We start from the raw sequence: 27,642 nt of genomic DNA on the forward strand, positions 1-27,642 counted from the left end.
TTATATGAGGAATTGGGTAAAGTGACCTTGGAAGGATATTTTCATGATTGTTTTTAATACATAAAGGGGAAAAAAAGGCAGAAAAAAAATTACCCAAAGTACTGCTACACTATATAAATAATTTAGAACTTCAATAATGTTGTCAAATGTCTGTGCTGTAAACAGGATTTAGACAGATATACTCTGCATAAGGAGATTCTGGCTTTTTACTTCTTTGAACATTAATAAAACCTCTCTGAGTCCATTCCCCAATTTAAATAATGAATGAGCTATTTTCTTAGCTCTCTCTCCAATATATACCCTCAAGTAATGTGTCTTATGCACTAAATAAAAGCTGGGAGCATTTTTTGGTTTATTTCTTAGTGTCATAAGAGTTGTATTTTTATGTGCCTGCATCCATAGTCCCAAGGGCATGTATTAATACTTAGAGAATGTCTAGGAGAGGTAGGCTGCTGCACAGAAAATGGCAATGCCATGTCCTTTGTTATTTCTTTGAATGTGATAGTGGTTCCAAATATAGCAGCAACAGAAATATCCTTTGCTTCCCTTCCCAGAACTGCCTTGAAAAGACAATTTCTGTATTCTGCACAGAACTGCAGCTCTGGGATAAAGCTGTGATGCCAGCCTGCATTTTACATTCCCAAAGCCATATGTCCATGCTGGCCTTAGGTCTAAATGATTCTGTACAGTCTGCATAGTCTATATGCAGGAAGATGGTAGGACTTAAAAAATCAAGTTAAATGCCTTTTAGACCCAGATGACTTTGCTTACTCATCTGCCTCCTTGCTTAATCAATATGTGCCTCCCCTTCTGAACCCGAGGATTGTTTGATGTTTAGAAAAATTGTGTGTTATTAATAGAAGATTTAAAATGTCTTGTGCTTTACAGATCTAGCAAAGGATGCTTGCTACATGCAGGAGGGTTTCCAACATTATTTTAGGTCTGAAATAATGAGTTAGGAGAAACAAACAATATCAAGAGAACAGAGTCAAGAAGAACTGAAAGTTATGAGCAGTATGAGCCGATGTATCTTCTTGGTATAGCTGGGATGTTTTAAACTATTATTGTTTGGGGAAATAAAAGCCTGAGTCTATATCAAAGTAGATGTATTGCATACTAAATTTTAAGAAGCAGAATCTGATTTTCTCTCTCTCTCTCTGTTTTTTATTTTGTGTAAAAAAGAGGAAAAGCAGGCCTTAACTGAGACTGCAGGTTCCAAGGTGCTTCCAGCAGAAGGTCTGGTTTCCACATCTGTATGGATCTGTCCTGAGTCTCTAGAGAAATGGATCCTTCTGCACAGGTGTGGTTATTCAGGCTGCATGACTTTGGTGCCACTCCCCTCCTGTGGAGCTGAGTGTCACTGGGGATGTGACCTTACAAAGGTCACAAACACCTCTAGGGCTTTGTGATGCCACCTCCACTTTTTCCCTTCTCAAACCCTCAACCTCTCCATCCTTTTATCGTTTACCCTGCACCATATTGGGAGAGAGGAGTCATTAGTGATGTTAAAAGCTACAGGGAAAAAAATTTTTTAATTTTGAAGTATCAATTACTATTCTACAATGTGTAGTTAGAGAGCAGAGTTACTAAAAGGGAGGAAGGTCTGTGGCCCACTTTACTGCCAGGCATTCATTTTCAGTGCTGAGTTAGTCTGTGCTGGCTGAGGTTTCCAGTTCAGTTTTCAGGCAGGGTATGAGACTTATGAAGGCTTTGTACTCCTAAATCAAGGTCTGTTGTGTTGGCCTGGATTAAGAACACAAGAAAGAATTCCAGACACTGGATATTTAGTGCTGTGTTAAGATCTAGTAAGCAGAAGGGATTGGTATAATAAGGAGGATGTGAATTCTCTGCTGCAGCCTTACTATGGTAGTAGAATATATCCAGATCTCCCTGGAACTGAAACTGTATGGTTGCTACACCCCACAGGGTGGAAAACACTTGTCTTCCCCTGCAGTCTAGAATAGAAGGGTGGGTTTTAGTACCCTTTTTTGAAAACAAAAATCTTTTGCTCTACCCTTTCCATGGAGTTACACCCATGGCACCATCTTAGGATCCGATTTAACCAGGGCACTGGGTTAAGAGAAGAAGATTATCTGCCTTCTGATGAAAGCTGTAAGATACTGGACTTCCTTAGGGTTGGCAAGATGTTGCACTGGCATTATGGAACTGCAGCCAAGCAATGTGGGAAATGCAATTGCAGGAGCAAGAAAGGGAACTGGCAACCCACCCACCTGCTGTGTCCTTTGGGAGGTCACTGAGCAGGTGATAAACCTGAAACTATGCCAATTCAATGGTTTAATTTCTTCCTAAATCTCTCCTCTGGAGAGAAGGCCTCTGTCTTCTACATTCTCTTTCCTAGGCTATGGGAAGAGGGGAATTTTTTTCCTCTTCACCAACATCCACAGGAAATTCTGTATGGCTTCCAGATTTTAGTATTTAAAACAGTGCCAGCAAAACCTCTCTCTGCAGCTCATGTAAGAACGTAATGGGATAAACTTCCTGGATCTCAGAGCCCCATTGAACTTGGTGTTACGGGTGGAAGTTTTTTCTCAATAAAATTCCGTGTTTGAGGCCAAGTTGGTTTAACTGAGATCAAAGTAGTGTTTTCCATTTAGCTCAGCTTGTGTGATCATTCACACACGGCAAAAGAATTGGTATCCCTTGAACTTTTGTATTAATTCTCTTCACAAGTAATTCTAGGGTTGGCTCTTTTATATTAATCCAGTAGCAATGTTTAAATTAAAGTTTTAGTAGTGAATCATCGTAATCAAGCTACAAAATAGAAAGAAGTAGGAAACGGTTCATCTAAAAGAAATATTTATTAAACAGCTACCATTTTCTTCCCAGTAGTTGTAGTAGTTAGCTCAAATTACTTTCTGTGTAAAAGAGCTGTCCTGCTATTTTCTTGAGAGCTGTTTTACTTTGGGAACCTATCAATTGTTTTTACATAAGGGAGTTTGTGATATGAAGGAAGGTGACAGTTGGTGTTTTAGATGGTTTTGCTTTGTTTTCAGTATGTGTTTTGGAAGAAGTAGCAGAATAATTTTAAAAGCTTAGTCATTTCTCTAAGGAATATTCAGTAATTTTCAAATAATAATGTAAGATATTTCAATGTTACTTAAGTTCCTTAACATGGTGAAAAAATGTATATAGGTTTTTGCAAGTGGTGAATTGTGACAAATGCTAGGAAATCCTGCTTTCAGCTAAAACATGCCAGTGTGTCTTAGGTCTCAGTGCTCTAGGAGGCTACTGTATCTCATTTGGAAGTTTCCATTATATTTAGCAATTGTTTTTGAAGGCTTGCTCTCCCCCCAATGAAATACAGAATCATAGAGCTGTAGAATTTAGGTTGGAAAAGACCTTTAAGTTGAAGTCCAGCCATTAACATAACACTGCCAACCCCAGCACTAAACTGTCTCCCCAAGTGCCACATCTACACACCTTTTAGATCCCTCCAAATATATTCTTTTGGTGTTTACTGTGGTATTGTTTAACCTTCTTGCTACACATAGTATTTTGTTTTCTCTGTTTTCCTTCTCTCCCAAGGCCACGTTCTCACTAGATGCTTCAAGTGATATGTTGGAATACATTTGTCCCAGTGATAGGGATTGGTATTGGAGCAGCACAAACTGCAGTTCATGAGTTAATATCCCACCTCATTCCTGGATGGTGAATCCTCCCAGGAAGGGGGTGTCATACACAGCTATGTGCCATTGAAATGACTTTGTGTCTTTGGTTTTGTTTTGAGTTGAAATCCTGTAAGATTCAAATATAAGCTGAAGTGAGAAGATAACAAACAGTAATAAAGCTGGATTTTTTTTGTTAGGACTTAGCTCCTAATTTTGTTCATGCAGGGCTTGGGAATGTGTTCTGAAATGTTCAGCTGGAGGGATGTGGCCTGAAGAGGTCATTCACTGACTCCCTAGGAATGGGATAATTCCACATTTTTATGCAGTGCTGCGTCTCATCTGCATGTAAATGGTATTTCTCATCCAGCCCTGTTCCCCACCTGAGTCCACCAGAGGCTGAAGTGCTGGCTCTTCCAGGAAGGATAGCTGACTCTTTTTTGTCTGCTCTTACAATCCTCATCCAGAGAGCAGGTCTGACAGTTCAGGCTGCTTTTGTGAGCAACACAAATCTGTTTATTTTATAAGATTTAGCAAACAAAATGAGGATTGTGAGATTTAACTCTGACCTGTAAATGTCTCGACTGATGCCTGCAAGTTGGGGAACTGTTTATCTTATTTTTAAATGGATTCCTGAAGCTGTGGTGTGTAATTTAGTGTGGATGCAGCAACACTGCATTAAAGGTTGCTGATAGATGCAGTATTTGTTTCTCATCCAAACCCAGGAGAAGGTCACGTGTGAGTGCTAATAACATACCCTCTGTGTTGTATCAGGACTTGGTAGAAAAATCACCAAATTTGTAAAAGAAACTGTCAGAAAATTCTATTTATTTTAATGCCTGATTGTTCAGGACCATAAATAAACAACCTGTGGGTTTTTTCCTCTCTGTTAGTAGGATTTATTTTTTAATTCTTGCATTTTCTGTGTTCCTTGAATGATATGTCACATGAAACAAAGCACCCAGGGGTCCTGCTGTGCTTACTTTGACTACAAACTTTCAGGTTTGGGATTTAAAATTTTTGGTTTAGTGTGGAAATTATGTGATTTTCCAATCCAAAACTTGATTATGGTTTTTGATTTCATCTGAATTTTTGAGAGGGCTGAATTCTGCTGTCAGCATAACAAGTGCTGTTCTTCAACAAATTCTTCATGATTTACATTGTGAAGTCCTTGAGTCTCATATATTTTTCTTCATGCTCAGAGCCAAGTAGGCCATCAAGATTTAACAAATCAAGAGAGTAATGTTTATTAATAATCCCAATTCCTTGTAGATTTTTTTCATGGAGAAATTGGGAAGATTAATTAGGTACATGTTTGTACAGTGCTTTCGAGATGTAAAGTAGGATGTAAGTGCCAAGTATTATTATTACTTAAAATCTCTTAGGAAAAAGTAGATATTTATCAGGAGCTGTAGCAACGTGATGATGAGACATCACAGAGTTTTTGGAATCGGGCATGTTATCTTTTTTACCAGCTAACTAGCCACACAGGAGAGATGTGCAAGGGCCGTTGTTGAACTGAAACGTGAAACAGCAAATCATGAGAGCTTTGAAACGTGCCCAGGTAAAATTCTCGTGGTGGTGTTGGTTGCTCAGAGGTATATTCTGGGTTAAGGAAATAGGGCTTCAGGAAAAAAGCTGGTCTCACTAAATGTGTGGGAATAAGCTTTGTGAAACCACTGCTGCTGCCAGGGCTGGAACAGAGGGAAGCATCTCCTAACAGAGACTGATCAGGAACCATCCTGTGGGCAACTCGATGGGTTAGGCTGGGGTAAGAAGGGCAGAGGAAAGAGGTGGATAATGCAGCGTCTCAAGGCCTTCTGCTGCCTGCACAGGGGGTTTCATCCTCGTCAGGGCCATGAGCAGGTGTGAGAGGGGGCATCTGCTGGGGCTGTCACAGCAGTTGTACTTTCTTTAGGCTGGAAGTGGGTCTTTTTCTATATTGATGAAGAATAGGAAAAAGAGTGGGTTTGTTGAATTATGATGCAGACCTACTTAGGAGGACCTACTGTCCTACTGCAGTGAAGGAAAAGTGTGCTTGGGAAAGGGCTTCTAAATCAGAACTAAGCCTACTACACTAGAGGGATGCTTGTTCTTCAGCTTCCTGCCCTTTGCCTTTATGTGAGGGGAAAGGAGGCACTGGCATCCTCCTGATGTACTGAGGTCAAAATTAAAAGGATATCCTGCAACAATATAGAAAAAATTCTGTGCAAGTTAGTACTGAATTGAAAAGTTGCAGCCTGGTTAAATCATGTCTGTAGATGCAGGGGTAGTTCTGCAGCATTTAGAGAGGGCTTTACCTGTATGGCAGGAGGAGGCTGTCTAAAGAGCCCAGAGCTCTGAGCTGGGGGTAAGATGTGCCTGCAGCACTTGGGTTGTTCTTTACTATTAGCCAGTGGAGGTGTTTCCAGATAACTTGACATTTTTGTTGTCTACATGTGTGTACTTTGCTGAGCTCAGTCTGTATTTTCTAAAAGCACCTTATGTTAGAAATCATGGGTTTTCTTTTTGGTGTAATGTCTTTGCCCTTAGCTTTTAAGTGCAAACCACACTTAAGGTAAGAGTTTATCAGGCAGCTTTACTGTGCTCCATAATTCCTGGCATGGCAGACTGTTTTTTCCCTTTGCATGGATGATGTATTTTTCTTTTCAAGGCGTCTTCTGTGATTCACCTCAGATGACATGCAGAGTGAGCCTCAGACATTGTACCTGATCTCTTTCCTTTCTTATTCAAGGGCATCTTCCACGCATGGAATATTACAGAAAATATCTTTGTACTGGAAGGCAATTATTGGTGTCTCGGTGCAGAACTATTCTCTGGGGGAAAAAAAAATTCAGTTCTGAATTTTGACAGGTGGATTTACTGGCAAGTTGCTTTCTAAGCAGCAGCTTTCTGTAGGATCACCCTTAAAAATAGAAAGTGTTGTATTTCCTTCTCTGTACTGATGAATTTATGTTATGTTTTAAGACCCATAATATGGCTTGGTACACACTCTCAATTGGAAGGATTGTGAAGACATTTATTTGAAGGTGGTTTACTTGTGATAATTTGGTAGCATAGCAATGACTGTACAGATTCTGCTTTGTAGCAGGAAAAAGTCACGTCCACCTCTTAGGGAAAATGAATCATTACTGTCCCAGAGAGGATCCGTTTGTGGTGGTGGGTAAGGCCAAGACATCTGGAGATTGGTGTGCCCCCTTCCAGCTTTCAGGCCCCTTTCTGAATTTCCCTCCTGCAAAAAAACCAAGAAACTGTAAGAGACCCAGTTGTCTTGTGGCAGCAGACCTGTGATAACAGTGCTGCTAGAAGACAGTACAAAAACTGTGGAGGGAGGCAATTTTCAGAGAACAGATTGTGCAGCAGTAATCTATTTACCTTTCTGTGTTGTTGTGATGGAACAAGATCAGATACAGTGGTTCAGTGTTGGATTGAGTCTTCAGTGTCTGGGTTTTTCCTGCCCCTCACTCTCAGGTCCCACAGAGATAAGCTGTTTTCTCAGTGCTTTTAGTCACTTCTTATTTCTGGAAGACAACATCTGAAGAGTATTGCTGTTATGAAACATGTACATCAAATTTGCTACTTGAGGTAATTTTAGAATTATTAGTGTTGTAAGAAATCTTCTGAGAGCCTGTTCTCTGTCCAAATTCTCCTCCCTGTGAGAATGAGCATCTGAAAGCAAGCAGGTGGGGTGACTTAGATGGCCTCAATCTCAATATTGCAGTGTTAGACTGCTGATGCTGCCAAAAGCAGCAAACCTCTTATTTCTCACTCAGTTCCTTTTCCACCCTCTTCACTGCCCTCACACCTGTAGCAGCAGTTTCATGTGGCTGCTCTGGGAACTGGGTCTGAAGGGTGATACAAATTAAAATCAGCCCAGTAAAATGAAGTTCAGTTTTAACACAGATGAGTTCCCTGACCTTGGTTCATTGTATAGGTCCCACTCCAGTGGAGTCTTATACACAAGGAAGGAGTTGTGGTGGAAAAGCAAAGAATGGGGCTGTGGTGGTTTTGCAAAGTGCTGATTGATTGTGGCATGAGGTGTGTCTGGAAACGGTTTGAGGACATCCTAAAAGCCAGGGATTACTCTCAAGCTGTGGATTCATCATCTGTATATCTGTATTACATTTGGTGGGTTTGCTGTTTTCATAAGTATTTTAATATGTCAAGGAGAATTCCTCTTTATCAAGTATTTTCACGAGCTGTTTTTGTGGTGCACTGTGGAACTTGGAAAACTCCGAATAATCTGTCTGCATGTACACAGTACACATGATTTACACATAAGCAGAGTTTACTCAGTGTGGCTGTAGGAGTTATAGGTATTTTGAAAACAATTTTACCTTTCAGTACTTGAGACACTTGTGCATACAGTGTAGAAACTCTACCTTTAAAAATAATTTCTTAGCCAAAATTCTATTAGAGTAGATATATCTTAGGCTGGGTGTGAATGAAAGCTAAGGATCCAGGATGTAGTCTGGGGAAGGTTTTCATATCCTTTCTCAGGCAGGAAAACATGGCAGATATAAAATATATTAATCTGTGCCTGTTATTTGGCCTGGGGCCACAGAGGGCTGTCAGCATAAGTAGGAGCAAATTACCGTGGCAGTTCCCACACTGGAGTCCTGCTGTGTTAATCCACAGCTTCAAACAAGATAATGGGAAGCCTGGATGGGGAGTGTGATACTGAGGGCTCTGCTGTCGAGGGTTCAGCAGGATCATACAAGCCCTGCCTGGGATTCCTGGCTGGCCAGGCTGCCCTGCTTTGCATGCTTGATTTCTAATGAAATGCAGACCCAGCCATGTGCATTTGTTAGGGCAGTGAGACTGGCACAGAGTAAATCATAGGATGCTTTGAGTTGGAAGGGACCTTAAGGTTCATCTTGTTTCACCCCCTGCCATGGGCAGGGACACCTTCCACCAGCCCCATCCAACCTGGCCTAATGACCAGCTGAGGAGAAAGGAGCCAGTTGAGGAACAGAGTGGGCTTAGTGGTTGTGCTTGATGGGGAGCAGGGCTGGAGAGTAGTGGGTTCACCAGCACTAACATGTTTGCAAAAGCAAGGACACAGGCCCATGTGGGCTGAAGATGTAAAATAGTGGTAAGGATCTGTTGCTACGTGCTGTAGTCTGTCTCAGATACTGTTATTCTTTTATTTTCACTTTATTTCCTATTCTTTAGCAGCTTTTGAAACTGTGTCTGCTGGTGTTTAGCCTGTATGCAGTATATAATAAATAATTGGTGTGTTGATGGGTTATGTTTCTCTGATTTGAAAGGATGGGCATGGTTTTTAGTGGTTTAATCAAGATGCTAATGCCACGGCAGTGTTGATTTAGTAAGGGAATAATCTTTGTGCTATAAAGCCTGATAAGACCCTACTTTGTTCTCTTGCCTCATTAAAGTGGGCATTCTGCATTTCCCTGCACAAGCAGGGAAACATCTGCCCTTTGCAAACCTTACAATGCGAGCCCAAAATTAGTGCTGGCCTGAACTTTGCATATAAACCAGGCTTGCTGATGTCATTACACCCATGTGGTTGTACCTGGATGCAGACATTAATTCTCTTGTAAGCTAAGTATAAATTAGGTATGATGCTGACACCCACAGACGTTTGTAGATCTCTCTGGGCATTGTTGTACTGCCAGTGCAGGGATTTATGCTTTCATACCTAGATCTCCCACTTTATTTTTAAGCTTTCCAGGCTGTTTTTAGGGTGTTGCTGTCTGTGGAATTACTTCTTCAGTCCCACCCTCTTTTGCTTATTGCTTAAGCCAAAAAGGGCTGGTAAAGTACAGCTAAGGAGAGTAGACAGTGGCAACAGGTGGTGCAGACGTGAAGGACAACTAATAAATTCAAAATGTTAAATTTTCATAGATTTTTTGCTTCTAATTCCCCTGCTAATACAGTGTAAGATTTTTAAATAAAAAATCTCATTCAGTGTTGTTGTGACACCAGGATGTTCCAGAGGCTGATGTCCAGAATAAGGATTAGTGGATCTGATTTCTCTTTCTGATACCCTGGGCCAACCTACTGTCTGTCAGCTGGCAAGTCCTGTAACCTGTCTGTACCTTGACTCCACGGTCATAAATTGCTCTGACATAACTGTGCCTGTGCCACCATACTTTTCCAGGTCCGTTTCTTTGCAGGTTTCCATGTCCAGAATAATGTATGGTACATGCAGGTACATTTCTCACAGTGTTTGGGTTCCTTTTAATAGTCGTTTTAACGTAACACACAGAGATAATGGTATGCTGAATAAATACATTAACAGTATTCATCATTGACATAATCTTGCAAGCTAATTGATTTCAGAGGTGTTGCAAAACCAAGTTCTTGCTCATTTTTTAATCACTTAAAATATACACACTTTGCTTAGACTTTAAAGGATGATTAATGAGTTTCATGATCATTTGCATGATCATTGAGAGGTGTCTCCGTTTTGTATTGACATTACCTTACTGTGATCTTCCAGTGGAATATGTAAATGTGATTTAATGCTTGTCAAGCTTTCTAGCAGGCACAGAGATTTCAGTGGCTAAAGCTCCAAGCTCTTTGGAGCAGCATCTCCAGATCCACTGTGCTTTACTGACTTGGGTCCCATTTCAGAAACCTCCTATGATATTAGAATGTTGGGTTTAGAATGTATTGGTCACTGTATTTCTTTCAAAACCATACATACTTCCAGTGTACAGAATCACAGAATGGTTTGGGTTGGAAGGAACCTTAAAGAGCATCATTCCAACCCCTCTGCCAGGGACAGGGACACCTTTCTCTAGGCCAGGCTGCTCCAAGCCCCGTCCAACCATCTTATATTTACAATGTCATAATCCCAACTATCAAATACCAATATCTCAGCTGATTGCTGTGTGTCTGATAACCACTCTGAGTATGTACAGTCTTAGTGTGCTCTTCTGTGTTGAATTTAATTGAAATTTTAGGACACCTGTTTGGTGTTCCTATGTCAGATTTTGGACAGAGCTGCTCTGCAATAGCTGGATGTAGCAGATAATGTGCCAGGAGCTGTGGCCTCCTCCCAGTTATCCTGGATATCTGACATCTCATTAGTAGTGCCTGAGTTCACCTGAGCATTGTTACCCAGATGGTAACGATTCCAGCTTCCACCCAGCAGAAAGTAACCATGGTCTATTTGCAGGGAGCTGAAGCATTTCTCAGGAAACTTTCTATGGTTTGCTACAGAAGCATTAAAATACAGCTGGGATGGTTGAAGGGATGGTAACTCACTGTATTACATTGCAGTTTGTAAACTGTCTATTTGTCTGCAGTCACTACTACTTAGTCCAGGATAAATCTCCCAGTCAAGAAGATTCTTTAAGCTGGAGTTCTGATATCTCTAGGCTGTAATTTTTAACATCAACAACCCTTCATGTGAGAAAGAAACCACAGGCTTCTTCTCTCAGAAGTTAACACATTTTTAAATGATCCTAACTGACTTGCACTTTTCATATCTGTGTAGTTGTTCACACAACTGCAGGAGTGAAAGCAAGTCACCCAAATGTGAGATACACATCAAAGCTCTTCTAATTATTGTAGGCAGCTAAAGTGCAATGTGAAGACGTTATCCTATGAACAGTTGGCCCTCATGTAGTGTTTGCTCCCTTGTGTGAAGCATCTTACAGAGCTGGCACTTGTGCAGAGTGTGAACTTGATCTTAATGAGAGGAGAAGCAGTGACACTTTAAATGAAGGGCTCATATCAGTCATGACAGTGAAATGTGCAGATGCTCTTTATTAAGAGCAGAGTAATTACATTGTTTTTCTTGTACCAAGTACAAGTGCTGTAGTTTAAGCCTTTTTAATACCATGTTATCAATGGCTGAAGTCAGTTATTTTGCTATATGGGCTATTTGGCAGGTGGTTTATTATGATATATGTTTCCCTAAAGATATTTTTGACATGTTTGTGAACTACAGAGGAAACCTTGTTGACAGACCAGTCATCTATTGCACCTGTATTAATTGTTCAGGAGAAATATCTTGCACCTCAGGATTTAAATAAATGATGCTTGATGTTCAAGGCCAGGTTGGATGAGGCTTGGAGCAACCTGGTCTAGTGGTCCCTGCCAATCCCAACCATTCCAATGAGGAAAATGGAGCACAGCTGCACCTTGGGAGTGTGGCAGTATTTTTTCCATATGGAGTATTAATACAGTTTTATTTCACTGTAGCTTTGGTAGTGATCTATTCAGTTAGTTGTCTGCCTCACTTGGAAATACCAAATTGGTTTTTGAACTGCCAACAACACAAAATCCTCTTTCTTTTCTCTCCCCTTGGTGCCACTTCACTGCCCACCTGCATGGCCTGGGAGTCCTTGCAGCACTTCCACCACTGAGGCTGTTCTAGGCAGAGCTCAGGTTCTCCCTGGAGGTTCCTTTCCTCCCTCCCTGCTGATACATTTTTGTGAGGAGCACATGATAATCCAGAAGTGCAGGTTTATTTCAAGAGCAGAGCTGCCTCAAGGGGGAGACTATTCTACGTACCAAGATCTACATTCAAAGTCAGCTGGAAATGTTATGAATTTGGGCTGGGCACATTGATAAATGAATTTGGAAAGCAACAGTTTGACTTGGGTTAATGGAGTTACACGAACAAGTATTTATTATATAAATCATTTTTAATCTTAGAATGGATGTTATAATATTAGAAAAAATCTCTATAATTTCGTAAACCTTTTTTTTTAACGCTGGAAAAGAGAGCCCAGCACTGTTTGGATCTTTGCTGGAGTTAAACCATTTGGATGATTTGCAATACAGGCATTTAAATTCAGTGCTTCTCCCTGTTTCTCAAGTGAAACTGTGGTACTTATGATTTGTGTGGTGACACCATTAACATGCATTTTGGAGTTAAGAAATAAAAGGAAGTTATGATTTGTGAAGGCTGTCAACATTTCAGGATTGTAGGTCAACTCTCTCTGAGAAGAAAACTTTTCCAAGATTATGGAATTCACTGTGAAAGAAAAAACAGTCTGAGCTGCTGTGGAAGTGCATGTCTTGCAGACTGACTCCAGAGTGGTTTGTTGGGTGGGCAGGATAGGAAGAAACAACTAAAAATCCACAAAGGATTTTTCCTGTCTTTCATCACAACTTTGCTAAATTGATATTGCTTCCATGGTGTATTTCCACTTGGAGAAGCTGGGATACAATCAAAAAAGTACAGTTTTCTCAGCAAATGTGAGAATTTCTTTTTGAAGGAGAGGTTTTTTCTTTTCCTTCAGTGCTTAGCTCTTGGCATGTGTGGAGTAGCTCGTTGTCATTCCTCTCCATAGCTGTGTTGGTAGCACTGGGGGAATTGCTTATTATGCACATGATGTTCATCTTGCTGCTGCCTCTTCCTTCTCTCTGCACAAAGTTCTTTGTGGCTTTTCATAACCTGAAGGTGGGAGCTCTCGAGGTACATGCTTTTTCCCTTGTTTCCACAGCCCCTTGCAAACTGGGCTAACTGGTGTAGCTGGGCCATTCACAGCCTGACAGAGAGAAAAAAGCTGATGTGGCAGCTTGAGAGAGTTTTTCTTCATCTTTAAGCAGAACTTAATTACAAATACCTTCTTGAGTGTGGGTAGTAGCCTTTTTCCTTTTGTGCTTGGTCCATGTAGGCAATGTTTAAGTAATATGTAATTTTAAAGTAATAAATAGCTGTTTCCCAGTGTCATATCAAGGCAAACTGCAAAGGCTCTGCATGAATCAGAGCTGTTTGGTTAGTCTGACATACTGTATCCTTGAACTGGCAAACATAAAGAAATCTTTCCAGCCAGAATATTTAATAAGTAATGGTTTGGATAATGTGAATCTATGTATTAGCATCTGGTGCAGCACTGAAATTTATGTGCAGTTTTAGCTTTGTGAGCCAATGGTTCTGGAAACTTAGGATTGTCATTCTTCCCAATAGCTACCAGTAATGCTGTGTTCCAAAATCCAACCCTGAGAGCTGCAGGGCATGCCTGGGGGAAAACTGCAGTTACCTCTCAGGAAAGATTTCAGTGTTTGAGAATTGGTACCAACTGGGGAGAGCTGGTCCTGTGTCTTAAGGAGTCACTGAACTCGACTGATCAAAATGTGCCTGTCACGAAGACTTCCCTGGAATCTGGAGATCAGGCACAAGAAGGGCTAGGGTATGGCATGCCCTGCAAGGTAATTTTTGGATTTGTAGGAGGGATGAGCCTAGATAATAACCCTGACTTCAGCTGAGGCAAAGGAACATGTTTGGAGCAGAGCTTGTGGCTTTGCTCTCTTCCCTATTAGAAAGGGCGTATGGAAACAGGATTTCTGACTTTCAGCAGTACATGTCTGCATTTGTGCATTGTGCCTATTTCCATAACCTATCAGGGAAATCTTTTCTGTGCTTTGGTGGTGAAAATCTCATCTCTATTTAACAAGTTCCCCTGCTGATTCCTGTTGGTCCTGAAATCAGGTGGCAAGTTGGGTGAAAGCTGAATGTTGTTACTTAAAAAGAAAGTATTGTAAAGGAAGAAGAAAATTCCCCATATTTTAAAAAAATAGGTTACCTTCTCTTTGGTTGTGTGTAGTAAGTAGTCGAGTGCTGTCTGAAAGAATTCCCATAATAAGTCATTGCAAGCTGATCTCCTTCCTGCTCCTGTGGTGTTCCATCACCAAAGGGGGTAAGTAATTAAAGGAATGGGCAGCCTCAGAAGAACCTTCTTATTTGTTTCTGTGATCATGATTCAGTCAATATAACGTGTACAGACTTGTGCTTGCAAAATATTTCCCTGCTACACCTTTTCTTACTGTTTTTAACTATTATCTGTTTTAACTGTTCCCTGTTAGAATATGCTAATGGATTTTCTATTAATTTAATCCTTTTGGATGGAAAAAGGAAGGAGTAAGGCTGCGTTATTAAGGGAACCTGGCGTGTTTCATATCAGTACTGCTTGAGAAAACAACCCCTCCAAAGAGAGAATCCAAATCAAACTGTAGTTCCACTTCCAATCTCTGAGGCTTTGGGGAAAGGAACAAGACTGAGTGTTCATCTTGAGTGCTGTAACCATTCCCATGGAAAATCTGAGGTTGTCCTGCCTCGGAAATGGCACAGCAGAGTTCAGTGCCTCTGCTGAAGGTCGGTGTCTGTCTCTTCATACTTACTCCTAAATTGCCATTCACTACTGTGAAAGGTCTTGTGAGGGTATAAATGCAATTTCTCATTTTCTACTGTGTGTTCATGGTCACAGGTTGAGGATCCAGTTAAAATATTTGCCATAACAAAATTAGTTCCACCTTTCCCTGGAGGTGGCTGACTAGCAAAGGAATTTGTGTGTGAACCCTCAACACCTGCAGTTCTTTGGAAACTGCTGAAAATAGGGTGATGTAGAAGGGTATAAGGGTTGTGTTTGGTTAAATGACATGTTCTGCAGCAAGGCTAAATAACACAAATTTATCTCTTAGCACACACTGGTGTGTGGCCTTCACCAGGGTATCCCTACACTTAATGCATCAGCCAGTGTCTCGTGGAAAGTGTTAGTAACTGATGTATGTGGTGTTGTCTCAGTGAAAAGTGGATTGACTTTTTGGTCTCCTCATTTGGGGTTTTTTTTCCTCTCTCTCTCACATTTTTTTTTTTTGTTAGTAGAGAATAAAAATCTAGTTTGCCAGCAAGTTATTTCAGGAAAGTTATAAATAAAAGAGAATACATTGCAGTAAAAGATCTTCCTGGCTAGAGACATGCATGGATATTTTCAAGCATGGGTATTTGCACTGATTTCCCGAAGACTAGAGTAAGCACCAACATTAGGCATTCTTTAATGACCTGTAAAATTTCATTTATCTGTTTCTCTTCCCTTAGGAATAACAAATCTTTTCCTTAAATGTGATTACCTTATTTACAGTTTTCTACTGATCCATAGTTCCCTTCTGTACTAAAGCTAGGGCAGAAAGAATGCATTTTTCACGTTTGCATTATTTTCTTCTCTAATTCACTAGAAATCAAGACACACAGACACAAAATCATAGCTTTCAAAGAACTTGATTAATGTATTTATTTCTGTACATATGCTCCTAATGTTGATATTTTCATCTCCAGTTTTGAAGACTGTGAATGATGTGTTGGATACAGCTGCTAGCATTGAGAATTACTTTTTTTAAGCTTCAGGTCAAATTTAAAGCTTTTAGAACCAAGAGCATGTAGTATCATAGTCACTGAAATCAGACTGGTGACCATCAATGAAGAAAGGGATAGTTCTCTGAGACTTAATGCTGTGGTTTGTACAAGCAGAGAGACTTGTAGTTTCAAGTGACTTTGTACACAAACACCAAAACAAAGCAATGCTGTTTCCATTCCTGATTTGAAAAATGAGGATGCTGTGGCTGGTGTGTTTATTCCATGTGCAGTGGTTGCTGTGCTGAACTGGGCTGAAGGGCTCAGCAGTGCAGAGATGAAGCACAGCGCTCATAATTTAAGGTTACAGCAGGCAGCAGTGAAAGCAGCACCTGCTCAGTGACTTACAGGGCCTTTCTTCCATCTCTTACTTTTCTCCCTGTTGTACCTGACCTTGTGTCTGCTCCAGCAGAACACTTCTCTTTCAAACACTTCTAAAAGTGTTCTTTTGTATTTGCTCATGTGGCATCAAATAATCTGCTAATTCTCCGAGACAGCTGCATGTTTAGTTGTGTGCAGTTTAAAATTAGCAGTCCTGAGTTCAAGACTCAGACTTTATAATAGTGATCAACATTTTCTTTAAAGAGGACTTTAGTCCCAGAAATAGGATTAGTGAAGGTCTACAACTGTGAGGGCTTTCTAGAGACCGTTTGCTTGGGGCTCTGTGCTGTCCACTTAATAGCGAGTGAGGACAAGGGGTTACAGTAATCAGGAAAAAAAAAAAACGGACTTGGGACTGTACTGTAATGGGTGAAGAAGCATATAAAGTCATAGAATGATTTGGGTGGGAAGGGACCTTAAAGACCATCTCATTCCACCTTCTTACCATGAGCAGGGACACCTTCCACTAGCCTAGGTTGCTCCAACTGCATCTAACCTGGCCTTGAACACTTTCAGGGGTGGGGCAGCCACAACTTCTCTGGGCAACCTGTGCCAGGGCCTCACCACCCTCACAGGGAGGAATTTCTTGCCAATATCCCACCTAACCCTGCCCTCTGTGGGTGTGAAGCCATTCCCCCTCATCCTGTCACTCCATGCCCTTGTAAATAGTCCCTTTCCACTTTTCTTGCAGGCTGCCTTCAGACACTGAAAGGCCACAGCTAGGTCACCCTGAAATCTTCTCTTCTTCAGGCTGAACAATCCTAACTCTCTCAGCCTTTCCTCTCTCTCAGCTGTATGAAAGTGAAGAGCTGCTCCTGTGTGAATAGTCACTGCTTCTGCTGGGATAATTCTTTGGTGATTAGTTTAACTTTTTGACCACTGGTTGATGGTCCTCACTTGGAAGTTTCTTTGTATTCATGCTTTCCTGCTCTCACTCTAACTGGGTTTGTAGTACTAAGTCCCATCACAGTGTTTACTTTCCTGCATCTGCCAAACACTTGTATTTTTTCCTGCTGGGAAGAGCGTGTGGGTGGAATTTGCTAATCTGAACAAGTAGTTATGCGTTTCAGTTTATTTAAGCTATTCTTTAATGTGTGATGACATGATTTTGTTTTGACAGACGAATGTTGTTTCTGTAGATCTGCAGTGACAGTGCTCCATTTTGACTTTGTGCTGTCAGCTTGGTACATTTATCCTGACACTGTTGTATTTCATCCTGATACCATATTCTTGATTTGACATTGCAGTGCCACCTCCATAAATTTGTATTGACGTTCATAACTCATTTTCTTTATATTTTTTTTCAAAGTGAATGAAAACCTGACACAGTTAGAATTGGGAGCAATACAAAGGCAGAATCGTGGAGATGTGTCACAGAGGAATGAAAAGGGCAGAGATGAGACTCAGTGGGGAGAATCCAGGTGTGCAAGATGCATGGATGGTGCTTACTGGGAGCGATGTGACATTCTGGTAGGGGGCCCCCTTAGAGGAATAAATGTGTTCTCCTGGCACATTGTCAGCACAACCTGAACTTTCTCAGCTCCTTTGCAAAGCCTCCAAATGAAATTTGGATAGTTGTGCCCCAGAACGTGCTCTGCTCTCATGTGCTCTCCCCCTCCAGGATCACATAATCACGGCCTGAGCACCGCATGATCACTGTTATGGGAGCAAGCGTTTCCTCTTGATATCATTATTGACTCAGAGCTGCACATCAATAGCCAGGATTCAGCATGTGGGAGCTGCACAACCAGGCAATACCATCCTTTCCTCTTTTGGGTTTCTTATTCCTTAGCTACTATCTGCACTACATGTGTTTAATGTAAAAGTTGTTCCAACTTTCCTGTGAAATAGAAGAAATAACACATCCAGGATACAGGAACATTATGTACCTTAAAATTGTTTAGTTTAAAATCCATCTTCTTTTTTTTTCTTAAATAAAAAAAAAATTAGTAATTTAATGCCTAGAATTTTTTTTAATCAAATATGTTGCAAAGTTCTTTTTTTTTATCCATACTTGAGCATGCTTCATCAAAAGCACATGAAAATGGAGCCAAAGTTAATGACACACTTGTATCTCCATTTTGCCATCATCATAAAATCCTGAATCCTACTCCAGATGATTAGTAAATAAGATGAAGTAATTTAGCTGAGAGAATTGACTAGCTACAGTGCATGAACTGTAATTGTGATATTAATGTCAAATAGAGTTAATAATTTCCAGTTCTGTTCTACTCTGGAGCATGAAGTAGTTTTCCCTTTGAAACTCCTATGCAAGTAACTGGAACCTGGGTCATGAGGTCCTAGCCAACCATATATATTCTGGCCAGAGAACTGGGAACACAACATTCATGTGCTTTTCTATTGCAGGATTCCTTAATGCAGGTCATGAAGAACATCTTTGTTGTTGGAGGTGAGACTGGATATAAGGAGAGACTTTTTTTCTCTGTTAAGATGGCCCAGCACTGGGACAGGTTGTGTAGAGAACCTGTTAGTCTCTATCCCTGGAAGTTTTCAAGTTTTTTAGGATTAAGTCTTGAGTGATTCGAGTGCAGATGTGGCAGTGTCACAGGTCAAAGGTTTTATAACTTTGAGATCCTTTTCCGTTTTCAGCTGTATAAGGTGGTAAAAGTCCTGTCCCTGGCTCCATGCTGATCCCCTCAACCCAACAGAGTCATCATGGAGGCTCTCCACGTGCACAGTGGTCAGCAATTCCAGGCTGGAGAAAATAGACAAGGAATTTCAAAAGTGTCAGTGTTCTGTGCAGTTTCTGTGCTAGAAAGTTGGTCACGTGCCATGGGAAACAAGGGGTTAAACAGAGCACGAGGTACCAGTGAGAATGGACTTACCTGTTCCAGTCACTCCTGATTCCTCTCCATTATTACACTTTGGAAAGCTGTGGTTTCACCTTGACATCTAGATAATCATTTTTATCGTATGTGTACTTAAAATTAAACCACTTCACATTTTTTAAAGCAATTGGAAAAGAGGGAAAAAAAGATCAGTGTGTTTTTCATGAGAACTTTCTTGTCAAGAGTACAGAGCTCACTGAAATGGCAATGGAGAAGTTGGGGAAGGAGAGAGGAGAATTATTATTATGCTATATGTCACAATCTCTGCAATTAATGTGATGTATTTGTTATGTCTGCCAGACCCTGGAGATCCCCTCGGAATAACAGTGAAGACTGGCAAAAGGCTTCTTTAGTTTAATATGTCCACTTTAATATTTAGCATGAGTATTACAGTTTAGATTTTAAACTTTGCTGAAATGATTTTTCAGTAGTTTATTGCTGGTCTTCAGCAACTTGGAGGAGAGTGGGCAAAATTATAACCTGAGAGTAATGGTGACTTTTTATTTAAATTTTTTTTTCATTTACAGACCTAAAATTACTCAGCAATTTCTGCTTGGTATTCCAATGTACCTACAACAACTGTTAATTATGGGCTTTTCTCCTTTCCACCTCCATGTCTCTTCTTTTAGGGAGATGAGTTGGTTAATTGTGCAACATCTTTGACTCATCTCTTCATAATTCTTGCTTAGTTACCAGGAAACATATGCTGGTTTTACACCTAATGATTATATTTTGAAAGTGAAATCTTTACAGCTGTCAAGTGATAGTCTAGCCCACAAAATTCTGATTTATCACCTCCATGTGGGACTGTGATTTTCATTTGGTAGGTAGTGCTTTACCAGCATCACAACCTCAAAGACCCCAGTTTTATTAAAGCCTCTGGATTAGCCTCTCAATTACCTTGAGCTCCAGTTTCAATTAGACAAAACTTGGAAGGAATTACTGGCCTGGAAAGGTCTCTGGAACAAAAGAAAATGAGAAATCACTTCTTTTCCAGCAGGCATTGAAACAAATTGCACTTGGAATTTCAAGTGGTCCAGGCTAAGCTGGGCTGCAGCCAGGCTGGGTTCACTCTGCTCCTGACACTGCTTAGTGGAAGAGCAGCATGGCAAATACCCCACAGACTGCAAGTCAAGTGCCCCACAGAGGGTTTTGGTAATCCTTGTTTAGTGCAGAACTGAGGAGAGCTCGGTACGGAAGGTATTAGTTTGGGAAAAGCCCATCAGGTCAGATCTATGGGGATCCATGTGGATACTGCCATTGGAGATCTGCCAAGTGTGTCCATAGATGCATCTAAATACATTTTTTTTTTTAATTTTTGCTATAGGGTTGCAATTGAAAATCTCCAGAAGTAGCCCAGCTGTTGCACAGAATGTGCATATCTGATACATGGCTGGGCCCGGAGCTCGCTGCTCATATGGGTCACTAAGCCCAAAAGCTTTAAACTTCCCAGAATTTCCATTTATACACTAGTGTGTATTTAAAAGTAATTTTTCTTTTTTTTACTGTTTGCTATAAGATAGCATCTGAAATTGCCTGGCTTTATGCTGTGCTTAAACCACAAGACATCTGTAGTAACTGGTAATGCTTATAAAATTTTGACTGCAAAGCTGCATAGAATATGTGAAGAATAAAGCCATGAATCTTAAAAAAAAAGAGAGGTAGAGAGGGAAAAGGAAAGAAAAAATGTACAATTAAAGCTCAATTAACAGACAAATTTATTAAAATATAAATATGAATGTCCATTATCAACCAGGAGAAATGTACTATTTTATTGAAAATGGCAGGTAGTGATGTAGACCCTAATTCTGTAATCACATTTATGAGAACACTCCTTCCTTTGGAAGCCATTTGGATGCAGTGTTTGTCTTTACACAGCAGTTTGCCAGTAGCTGAGTCTCAGGACTGTATTATAGCATCAATTTTGAGCAGAACTGTCCATTAATCAATAATAAAACCTGCTCTAAAAAATCCCTAGCTGCTTCCCAAATAAGCTAGTGATTCATTGTTAAATGGAGCATTGGTATTTTAACAAAACAATTCCCAAATCATTGAAATTAGGAAAACCCAAAGTTTGTTTTTTATGTGTGATAGCTTTCAACAGGGTTAACTGTAGTATGTCATTTGGTTTATTAGTTTTGCAGCTTCCCTCTGAATTAACTGTATTTCTTTGCAGAGCTGTGATGTGCACTCGGGCATGGGAGGGAAAGGACCAGCGGTCTATCCAGCATTTTGTAAGAGATGGAAGTAATTTGATCTGAACATGCTTGATCACTTAATACCCCAAGTATTATGGAATGATTCCCTTTTCATAGTCACACATTTTCATTTTCCTCTCATATAATTTAAACGTGATGGGAATTTCTTTGCCACCTATAAAAGGAAAACTGAGTTTGTAAGAATGCAATATCTAGATAAGTCTTATGACTCCTGTTCTTACAGAAATAAGAAAAAAACCTTTGCATGGTTATGTGTATGCATGTCCTTTGCTCTGGCACTACACTGAGCAGGTCTTTGCCTGTCTATACTGACCAGAAAACACCAGTACAGTCGTGGAAGGGACCATACAGGAACCTGCCATGGGCAGGGACACCTTCCACTAGACCAGGTTACTCCAAGCCCCATCCAACCTGGCCTTGAACACTTCCAGGGATGGGGCAGCCACAGCTTCTCTGGGCAACCTGTGCCAGGGCCTCCCCACCCTCACAGGGAAGAATTTCTTCCTTATATCCAATTTAGCCCTGTCTTCTGTCAGTTTGAAGCCATTCCCCCTTGTCCTGTTACTCCAGGCCCTTGTAAATAGTCCTGCTCCAGCTGTCTTGGAGTCCCTTTAAACACTGGAAGGGGCTCTAAGGTCTTCCCAGAGCCTTCTCTTCTCTAGTCTGAACAGCCCCAGCCCTCCCAGCCCATATCCATAGGAGAGCAAACACGACATAACTAGTGCTGATTGCTGCAATGGGATTCAAAGAGAGAGAGGGAGGGAGAGTGGTAGCACTCAATGCCCTCTTCCCATATGTTCTTGGAGCCAACTGCTTTACCCAGTGAATTTAATAGTAATCTCAGAGGAAAACCCTGCTGCTGAAGCAAAGGCAGGCAACACTTAAATGATTTTAAATATAAAGTGCCACTGCTGTAATAAAAAAAAAAGAAAACCAGAATGTCCATTTTTTTATTTTGTGATCAGAGCGCAGGTAGTGGAGAAAAACAGGATGCTGGAGAGAGAGCAGGCTTGACTTGAAGTCAAGTGAAACCTTTTGAAGTTGGAAACAGCCAGGAGCTGCTGAGCTTGGTGTGCATGTCACTTTACTAATCCTCACACATTTTAATTACACCCAGCAAATGTGCCGTTCTCCTCCTGCTGCTTCACCAGCAGGATGTTGTAACAAGGGCTCGTGTCCCAGTTGACTTTAATGACTCGATGGAGCATTCTATATTACAATCACTACAGAGTTATGTTAAAGCACAAATGTTGTGAAACAAATTACAGCGGTCAAAATAAAGAAGGAATGAATGAGGCAGATTAGCTGGCATGCACTGGTTGTTTTGTACTGCTCTAGTCATGCAGAGCAGCTGTAAATACAGTGTAAACAGCCACAAAGGCCTCAATTATTCTCCTACTTGTTCATGTAGATTAGTATGATCTTGCTCTATAGCCAAGTAATTTAAACAACAATTCTGGGAACGACTGATGAGGTTCATTTACACCAATGTAAATCTATAGCTTCTGGTTTCTGATTAAAGTTTTATGTATTGAGCTGTTCATCACTCCTTTTAAACATTGCTGTTTGTTGAACTCAGAGATGATCTTTATCTATTTAGTGAAATGGGAGTTAAATCTGAGGGGTTTTTTTAGATGCTTATTCTTGTAGCATATCAAACTGGTGTATCAGCTTACAGCAAATCTTCCAAGAGACTAGTCTAATATACTTTTTAAAAGATAATGTTAAGAGAAATTGTCTACTAGCAAGTAAGCAAAGTGAGATAGAAAGGTTATATCTTTCAATACCAATGTGAATTTGAATTCATCGTCGAATCAATAATAGAAAGTTTTCACTGAATTGTTCCACAAGAGCTATGATTAACTTGATGGCTTTCAGGTTGGAATTAAAAGTAATCAAGTATTTGAAAACATGTTTGTTCTTAAACTTTATTGGGCATCCCGTTGGTGGGAGAGGATTGTGGTAGTGCACTAAGACAGGTATTGCAATACTATTTGGCTCACTTCAGGCTGAATGGCACTTTACTTCATAACCAGGATTATTGATTTTTATGGGGCTATTCCTTAAGAAAACCTGTAGGTAACTTGGTAAGGATGCACCATGGCCTGATGTGGTTTGGAGTTCTGACTAATAAGTCACAAAAGGCATTCAAGAGAATGGCTGAAGGTTCTCGAGCTTTCTTATTTGCAACACTACATTTCTTTTTGTAGGACTTGTTAGTGAAGGGCTCCTGTAATAAATCTTGCTTAGGTAATGAGAAAATACATTGACTGCAGGGACTGTATTGACAGGACAGGGGCTGATGGCTTCAAACTGACAGAGGGCAGGGTTACATGAGATATTAGGAAGGAATTCTTGGTTGTGAGGGTGGAGAGGTCCTGGCACAGGTTGCCCAGAAAAGCTGTGGCTGCCCCATCCCTGGAAGTGTCCAAGGCCAGGTTGGATGGGGCTGGTGGAAGGTGTCCCTGCCCATGGCAGGGTTTTGGAATGAGATGGCTTTAAAATCCCTTCCAACCCTAACTATCTGTAATTAGAAAACACCTGTAAATTATGGGTTCATTATTACTGGCAAAATGTGTTTGACAAACATTAGATTTCATGCTGAAGAAGGAAGAAGGCTGTGCAGTCTGGGAGAGGAAATGTGATTTCAGCAGGAAGGTAAATGACTGAATGACAGGACAAGTAGTTACAAGACAAATGACTGGATATTATCTCATGTAAACTGCACAGCTTTCCTAATTTCAGCCAGTCTGCCATGACTGGCAGACACAAGTTCTTGCATATTCCTAGTGACAAATACGACTCTTTAATGAATTACATTGATCCTGTCATCCTGCCTCTTGTAGTCTGATGAAGTGAGAGCTATGCTGACTTTGGGCTGTTCTTGGGCTCTCCCCATCCCTGAAGTAGCACACACATCCTCATGGGCCTTTGGTACAAATCTTGATGTACATCTCCAGAGGGCACCTGTGATATTCTGAGAGCCCACACAGTTTTTGGCCTCAAGATGAGTCCTTAATCTCTCATCTTCATTTCAATGTAGCCCTTTGCTCCAGCCTGCCTTGTTTGACATTGTAATTTGGATTTCTTACATGCACTAGATTCGCTCTTGGTTTCCCCTGCTTGCACTAGCAGGTGCAGATTTTTTCAGAATTATTCCTCTCCCTAATTTATAATGCATGGAGTATCTTTTAGTGACCCACTAATCTTTTTTCATTTCAGGGCATCTCTTAGTTCCAGCTGCCTCACCTTCCCTGGTATATTAGTAATTTTGTGCTCAATACTGTTAACTCTGGTTTCTCCTGCTTCCCTCCTGTGTAATCCTTCTCCTGCAGCCTCCTGACTGGCACTGTACAGCTGTTGTTTCAGCACCACTGTTTTCCTTGTGCAGGTGAGTTTGTATTTCTAACATACAGACTCCCTAATCCCTTCATTTCCATTTTTGTTATTCTTCCTTCACAGTCAAGTACTTCATTTATGGTTTATGTGTTTCCATCAGCCTGCCAAGCCTGGCTGAGTGCTGGTGTCTCCCTCTGCATCTATTTTCTTTTACAGCCCACTGGAGGAGATTTCTTTCTCCTGTCTCTTCTCAGGAACAGCTACTGCTGCTGCTTTTCTTTAGTTTAGCCACTCACTGCTCAGATCCATCTCTTCATCCTATACAGCTACCTTCTTTTCTCACTGTCACTTACTCTTAGTCCATATTTCTCCTCTTTTTTGACCTCCCCTGCATACTAATATGGTCTAAAAACATGTTGTGTTCCTCAGATTTACTCCAGAGTACACCCTAGTCTGATTTCCATCTGTTTTTAACAATGGAAACTGTTTCAGCAAGCCTAAAATAATGATTTCTTGATCAAAGATGCCAGCCTTTGCGGCGTGCTCTCTCAGAGATAAAGCCGATCACTCCTTGATCCTTCTATCGTCGTTTCTGTTCCTTTGTTATTGTACAGTTCTTTTCTCCACCGTTACTGCCCCCGCTCCTTGCACCATCATTTTTGTAGATGTTTTCCTTGTTCCTTCCTGTAGTTTGTAGGAATGCTGTGTTGCTTTTGACTGTGTTCTCTCTGTGAATCTTATCACTGGATGACCTCCTCTCCTCAGACTGGTCAGGCGCTATTTTTATGCAGATGAATTGCAAATCTGTTTGTCAGCCCAGGGTTTGTTTGCCTCTGTTCAGGCGTGCATTTCATCTCACATCTTCAGCGTTTCTGGCTTGACAGTTTGCTGATAACAAAGGCAAAGCAGAGCTCTGTATCTCCCCTACAAAACTCTCTCCTGTCCCTCCCTTTTTATCCCCCCTTCATCACGTTACCGTCTGCAGTCAGCTGCTGTTTGTTATCTGGACACGTTCAGTTATGAATTCTTCTGCTCCAGCTTCAACATCACCAGAATCTCTTCCACCATCTCAAATGTGTCCCCAGTGTCATTTTTCCCCCTCTTCAACATTCTGTTTAGTTTCTTACTAGCTCTTACTGTCTTCAGCTGTGGACAAAAAGACATCCTAGCTTATCAGATTTACTCCTTTATTTTTAATTGCCTTCCTTCTGATCACTAGTAAGTGACTGCTCCACTCCAGCCACTCCTGCTGGGATCGTGTATCTAACTCAGTTCAACTCACTGGAGGAGAATTTCTGAATTTGCTCCAAGTTATCAGTGAGTGGTTTCATGCTCTTTTCATCTATAAAGCTGTTGAGACAGCTTTATGTACCTAGGAGTCTGCCTTAATTTCCTCTAATTCTCTGCAATGTTTTTCTAACTGTTCTGTTCCCAGTATTTCTTTCTTTGTGCTTTCATGCTTTCTCAAATACCCCTGCTCTCTCCCTTCAAATTTAATTTCTTAATCTTGTGGCTTTGAGACTTTTTCACATATCCTTGCAGAAATATCTCTTTAGTTTTTCCATCTGTGCAGCGTTTGTCTAATCTTTTTAATAAGATAAGGCCAAGAACTTAGTTTTTACTCTGTCCTCTTTTATTGTGATTTTTAATACTATTAAGCCACTGTAGATATTAAAACCATTATCAGTAATACCTCGTAGGTTTTCTTTTCTCCACAAATACACTTTAATGGGTTTTAGGCGTAATTGTTAAGATGAAGATGATAATATACTAGAAATAAAATATACTTGCCACGATTAAATTGCAGAGAGATCTGTGAGTTTGTATTTGCAAAACCCCTTTATGTGTAGCCAGGCAGTGCCCATGGCTTTGGTAAACTGGCAACATCACTTCAGATAAAGAAAGCTGGTACTGTATATGATATATAGGTAAGCAGGCAAGGAACATAAGGCCATAGCAAAGAATTGTAGAATCACAGAATGGTTTGGGTTGGAACCTTAAAGTTCATCTCATTCCATGCCCCTGCCATCAGCAGGGACACCTTCCCCTAGACCAGGTTGATCCAAGCCCTGTCCAACCTTGAACACTTAAGGGATGGGGCAGCCAAAGCTTCTCTGGGCAACCTGTGCCAGGGCCTCCCCACCCTCATAGGGAAGAATTTCTTCCTAATATAAGAATAATTTCTTCATAATTAAAGAGTCTGAAGTAATTATTTTTACCTGCGTCCATGTGGTTCTCACATGGGAAGCCTTCCTTGGGAATGATTTAGCAGAATATCCATCTCACATCTAAGTGTCTCTTAGGAGATTACGAGATTTGGGTGTATGGAATAAATACATGAAAGGAATAGTAATGAATTACCAAGATCAGATCCTATTGACTCTCTTTTGATCACCAAGATCAGTTCCTGTTCGTTCTTATAGTTCCTCTAAGAACTGGAGCCAAAACAGCTTAACTGCTTATTGTGATTCCTAATACCTTCCTTAATATTTCCTTAGGACTTGAGAACTTAAAGTAGGAAATATGAGCTCTGAGCTGACCATTACTGCTCAGAGTGCATGTTTTAGAGATGGTGATAAGTGGCTGTGTGAGAACATCAGCTCAACACCTTGTGGTGATTGGAAATGTAAGTCAGACATTAAGAATTCTTACGAAAGGAGTAGAGAATGAAGCAGGGACATCACTGGATACATCCACAGTTTGTCAGCTGCTGGAATTAGTTTGTGTAGTTCTGGTCCCCACACCTCCAGGACAATCCAGCAGATTGATAAGCTGTCCAGAGGAGAGCAGCAGGGCTGTTTAAGCTGTGTACAGAACAACCAAGTAAGCCAGGGTTCTTCAACCTGGAATACTGGTGGCTATAAAGTCATGAATGGCTCGGGAAGAGTGACAAAGGGCTGGTGACTCCTTCACTGGTGTTTTCATTTTGATGAGTGCTTGGTTTAGTTTAGTTTTGGGGTGGGGGGTGTCTCTTCTGACACAAAAACTAGAAGACAGGAAATTCAACCAATAAGAGGCATGTTGAGAGCAAACATAAAAGAGTGATCATTCTTGTGTTGTGGATATTTGCAGAGGCTCAACAGGAGATTAGACAAAGCTCATGGAACAGAGAT

General features: G+C 40.8%; 1 protein-coding gene and 1 non-coding gene across 2 annotated transcripts in view; both read left to right on the top strand.

The window, feature by feature from the left end:
- Positions 1-27,642, top strand: part of SPAG16 (sperm associated antigen 16) — a 269,751-nt gene that overhangs the window by 107,492 nt on the left and 134,617 nt on the right. The gene's annotated exons all lie outside the window — the stretch shown is intronic.
- On the top strand, positions 129-191 carry LOC112841056. The gene has a single exon (XR_003212698.1). It is a non-coding gene; the product is annotated as a small nucleolar RNA SNORD78 (small nucleolar RNA).

Source organism: Manacus vitellinus, unplaced genomic scaffold (assembly GCF_001715985.3).
Source record: "Manacus vitellinus isolate BGI_N305 unplaced genomic scaffold, ASM171598v3 scaffold_20_pilon, whole genome shotgun sequence".
In the NCBI taxonomy this organism is placed as follows: domain Eukaryota; kingdom Metazoa; phylum Chordata; class Aves; order Passeriformes; family Pipridae; genus Manacus; species Manacus vitellinus.